The sequence below is a fragment of the Rhopalosiphum maidis genome, chromosome 4 (assembly GCF_003676215.2).
Source record: "Rhopalosiphum maidis isolate BTI-1 chromosome 4, ASM367621v3, whole genome shotgun sequence".
NCBI classification, from domain to species: Eukaryota; Metazoa; Arthropoda; class Insecta; order Hemiptera; family Aphididae; genus Rhopalosiphum; species Rhopalosiphum maidis.
Genome location: NC_040880.1, coordinates 55,583,468 through 55,589,308, shown reverse-complemented (window position 1 = coordinate 55,589,308; position 5,841 = coordinate 55,583,468). Strand labels below are relative to the sequence as shown.

Sequence of the window (5,841 nt, the reverse complement as noted above, 5' to 3'; positions counted from 1 at the left end):
AGCTATTATTAATGTATTCTTAATGTAATAATTTACTTATTGTATCATATAGTTGTAATTAATTTGGTATTAAAAGGCTTCTAGAAGATAGTGATTTCATATATTGGTCGACTATTTTTCATAAAATTATGCCAAATGTTGATTGCTTATATAGTTGTATCCAAGCTAGAAAAACAGACCCCGTTTAAGTAAACAACAGAGTAAAATCATTTATAAATTAAATAATTAAAATTTGTGATAATATGCCATCAATTTGTTCGATAGTTTTTAATCAATTAGATATAATACATTCAAATAAAAGAAAAATTAGCAAATACCCAAATACTACTAAAAGAATTATTGCTTAGAAGTATGTGATGTATTGATAACTCAAGCAAAAGATCGTTTTAGTTTTAATGAACATCTAACTATAGCTTTGCTTTTTCAAAATGAATATTATCCAAAATTTAACAACAAATTCCAAATTGACTATTTCCAAAAAACTATAAATTGCTATCCTTTCATTACAAAATAACGTTTAAGAACTAAGCTTGAAGTTATTTATAGCCGTGATGATTTTCATTTATTAAAAGGAATTATTCCTACAATTAACTATATCATATCCAATAATATGAACGATTTATTTAAGGAAGTACTAAAATAACTTAAATTATTAGTCGTCATTCCGATGATATCGTTGAAAGCTGAACGTGGATTTTCAATGTTAAAAATAATAAAGATTAAGGACTTGTTTGCGAAGTATCATGGACGAAAACAGACTAAATGCTTTGTCTATTCTTAGTATGAAATGATTGCAGAAGATATAGACTTCAATAAAAAGGTCGTCGAACATTTTTTATCTACGAAAAACAGGCACATGAATTTTATTCATAAAACAACTCCATAAATTAGTTGTTTTTAAATTATATATTAATATACTATAATGATTTAATGAATAAAATAATAATAATGGTAATATGTGTATTGTATTTAATTTTATTATTTTCATAATATTTAATTTGACAATTTGTTATATCTATGACCAAGAGCATTAATGTATTATATTTGAAGTCGTACCCCCATCACCAGTACCCACGAGCCGCCACTGATAATATTTACAGATTTACAAAACACAAATAATTATGTATTTGTATGTTTATATTAGAGTAATATGACTATAACTATATTTTTCTAGTTTATATGAATTACTCAAAAGTTTTATCATCAGAATGGTTGCAAATATAATAATGTGCTAAGACACTGATTGTTAAGAATGGATTTAACTGCCTTATACAATCATAATATTATAAACATACAATAAAAGTTAAATTTGAAATTTATGCAAAATGAGTATTAATAGCTTTTATATAAATTTTGTATGTATGACTATATCTAACAACTAAACTATTTATGTTATAGACAAGTTCAGAAAATACTAATGTAGAAAACTTAAAATATTTTTACATATAATTTTGAATTTTTAAAACATAGTAAATCTATATAAATTATATTTTAGTAAATTATTATCTTCAACATGCTAGTTAATATAGAATTTTATATGAAAAATAAACAATAAATACTAAGTGAAAACTTGAAATACAATTTCACTTACGTATCAATTTAAAGTATTATTACCAAAAAAGAGTTAGGTTATTTATTTTCAGATTGCTTGAAAAGTTTTATTTTGTATTTAAGCAAGGCACATAGTCGGTTATTGAAATTGAATTAAAAATTTTATAAAAAAAAGTTAATTAAATTTAATAATAAAACCATATATAAATTAAAGACAATTGATTTCAGTTTTAAGAATGATATACTGTGTGAATTTTTTTTTTTTTTATAAAAAGTATATAGAATACTTAAGTTTCTTAAAATGTTCTATAAATCTAATTTATTTAGAATTAAATTAAAATTAATTTTATTATTACTAAACAATGAATGAAAAAATTTACAGATTCAAATTATAGTTTTATATTATTTACAAAATGAAAAAAATTATTACAATTATAAATCTATTAAATGTATAATAACATTTATGCTTAATGATGAGTTTTATTATACATATAGAAAAACATAATACATGTACATTATAAGTTATAACTAATAGTTTAAATTGTTATTAATATCTTCAACCTTAAATTACGAACAAAAATTTGTCATGTTCACAAAAATAGAATAATAATATGAAAGGTTTTTAATGTAAAGAAACAAATGAATACTAAACATTTAATTCAAAGATAATTAAACTGTTCACTCAAATAAACTCTAACTGTTCTTGAAAAGGGAACCTTTATTACCCTAGTTTTAGCATCTGGCATCATTGTATCTAACAGTTTCTCTAGATCAGTAACTGAAAGTAAGTTAATTTCATCTAATTTGTCTTTATTCTTGTCATTTTCGGGAGCAGACTCTTCTTCTGGTCGCTGTCTGGGTTTTCTTGTCCTTAGTATAGGTATGTGGTTGGTCTTTTCGTTGGTATGGGATATTACTAAATTACAAGCAATACTATGCTGGTTTTGTTGATATTGAGTTATGAATAAGTCAGTAGCAAAGAGCAATTCACGAGTCAATCCCCAAACCAAGTGTGTTAATGTCTTGGAGAGTTTCTCGAGGCAGTCAATCAAGTGGCAGTTGGTAATTGCAGACTAAAAAATAAAGACAACCATAGTTTTAAATATAAATAAATAGATTGTATAAAATAATTTAACGCATATTAAGTATACATACTTTGCTCATATAAGTAGGAATAATCAGTAAAGCTTTAATGCCAACACATTTTTCCAACTCATCTTCAACACAATTACTGAATTCTATGTTTACCAATTCCAGAATAGTAAGCTTTTCAAGACCCCTTATAGCAGTAAAAACGTCTTGTACATAACTTTCCCATTTACCGTAACAATTTTCCAGTCTCAACGATTTCAAATTGACAAATCTTTTTAGTGACACAGCAAAATCTTTTGATAAGACATCGCAATCACCAATTTCCAAAACTCTATGTTATCAGTAATAGTATCCAAACTCTGACAGATGTCTTTTGGAAATGAATTTATAGAGGTTAATGACTAAATAGTAAAAACATAATAAATATTTAACTGTTTTTCCATAAATATTAAGTTATTTAATAAACTTACAAATTTATTTAAATTTATTAAATTTTCAAATGATGGCAATGACGTTAATTTGATTCCAGTTAAACCTTTTAGTCTTAACTCAGTGAGGTTTGTCATTTGGCCTAAATAATTTAAGTTTAGGGCCATAAGATCATGGGGATTTTTTGTCTCTTTTGTTACATTTGGATTTCTAAAAATAAAATCAATTATTAAAATAATTTTTAAAAAAAACTGGATATTTTTTTTTTTATTACTTTATTGAAGTTGCATTAAGTACTTCAAGTTGAGGTAATGAGTGAATAATATCTTCAACTACATGGGTAGGACATTTATACAATTCAATGAATTTAAATTCTGTGCTCTTTTAATTGCTTTGGAAAAATGCAACCAAAAATTTTTGAATTCATCATTTTGTACAGGTATTGACATTCGTCTAGTATCTAACGTATCAGTTCTTTGTTGATCAATCGAGTCTACAAACCTTTCCCAGTCATAGACCATAGCATTTTTAAACGACAATTTTGCCACTAAAAATAATTGAATAAATTAGCAAACATATATTGTAAAAAATTTAAAGTTTATAGATACTTACTAATAACTTGTTCATTGCAATTATATTCCAGGCGGTACATACTCTAGAAGCGGATACAAGCTCACGTGTATTTAAATATTTAAAAACGTGTCCCAATGCTTTAACCATGTAGTTTAATGTTTGCATAGATGCGAAAGTAGTTGACATTTCTTTAAATGAACCATTCATTTCAGAATTCCTGTAAAATTTGAAAAAAAAATTCATTATATAATGATTTTATTCATCTAATTCTATAAAAGCATTCTTAAATATTTAATTATTTATTTATTAAACGTAATAGTATAAAATACAAAACATTGTGAACATTACATAAATAACTGGTTTAGCCCCCCAAATAGAAACGATGGATTCTCGTTCGCTAATCTTACGTGATATAGGACTATTTGAAAATAGTTTATAGAACAAAAAGGAATATGAAAAGGAAAGATACAGTGAGAATTAAAAGTTGGGATCCTAAAATTGATCCTTTTTTAAAAGAACTGGCTAGTCGATTCGACCACCAATGGGCTTTTCCAATAATGATATATCAACTCTCTGGCAGCCAGTGTGGTCAAGCCCAGGCGGAAAGTACTAGGTTGTAGGTCATGAGAAGTACAATCAATTGATAACCGGAAAGATATACACTTCAGAAACTTGCGTTGGACTCTTTCAGTTGATAGCTATCATTCATAGTTGTTGGACACCAGATTACAGCCCTATACTCTAAGCCAGAGTGCATGGTAATTATGTTCCAACGTTACTGTATGCCTGTCCTTATTACATTCCCACAAAGGATAGAGAAAATTAAATATAACTTACTCTTCTAAATTTTTGGGCTCTTGAATAACAATAGTCAATAAACTAGATCCTCGTTTTTGTTTCATTTCATAAACATACTGTTCATAAAAACTACCATCGACCATTTTAGTTTTGGATACATTTCCATCTCTATATTCATCAATTTATAATGTGGTTCTTCAATTTAGAAATTGGCGTGCTTGGTGCTTGATGAACTTGTCTTGTACGAATCAGTTCAACGAGTGGTTTTTTCCGATTCAGTAGCACCAACAACCAAGTATGAGATGATTGTACATCAGTATCTCTTTCTTTCAATATAATTCCACAGTGCTAAGTAAACAAATATTAATAAAAAAATAGAATAAACAGTTTTATAGATTAAAAAAAATTAATAATGAAATTAAAATGATCACTTACTAAACATATATAACTAACAGTTTTTAAATGAACATTTACTTCGACACAGTCTGTATGATAATGTACTTGACAACGAGTACAAATTAAAGAGCAAGGCACATCAATATAAGGGCACCGCTTACCACAACGAGTCTGCATCATGATTTTCCAATCTGATGTTGGCAACCTATTTTTATCATTCACGTATAATATATTTTGATTGAAAAAGAATTATGTAGAAGCAAGCATAAGGATTACAACCCATTAATTTTGTATTATAATTATGAAGCCAAATAATAAACTAATAAGCAAAAACTGTTTAAGCAAAAAAAAATAATATGTTACCCGTTTTTATGAAATCAACGATCTCAAGTTTAGGATACATTTTTTCAACGCAATAGATTGAATATCTCGGAGAATTTTTTCTGAATTCCCTATGTAATAATGTAAAACATTAATTCTGTATTCAAATAGTACAATAAAATATATAACTGTAATTTTTCAGATTATTAACCAAATAAATATATACAGAGTTACACTGAATTTAAAATTATCATATTTAAATGCAATTTTAAATATATGGAATAGTATTTAATTTAAATATATATATTTCATAGATTCTGTACACAATTTCGAATTTCACAATGAGATGCATTATTTAAGAAAGGTGCATACTCTAATTTATCAACAATTCTGTGTATTAACATATATTTTTCAAAATAGGTTATTTATTTAAAATAATATAAATTAAATTTACAAACAAATTTTAATATTATAATTGGTATACTAAACTATAATCAATTCCTTATTTAGGGGGCATCACATTATGGGTATAGATAAACAATACTAATGACATTTTTATAACTCATTGTTTTGATATGAATTTGACTTACTCAAGACCGTAGCCAGAAAAAAATATGGTGGGAGGTTTAGAGTATAAATATGTTATATTATACAAGTTTTAAATATAATAGGCATTTAAAG

The 5,841-nt window shown here is 25.9% G+C and overlaps 1 pseudogene; it reads right to left on the bottom strand.

Annotated features, from left to right (window-relative positions):
* Positions 1–2,210: 2,210 nt before the first annotated feature.
* On the bottom strand, positions 2,211–5,046 carry LOC113559657 (annotated as a pseudogene).
* Positions 5,047–5,841: the final 795 nt, after the last annotated feature.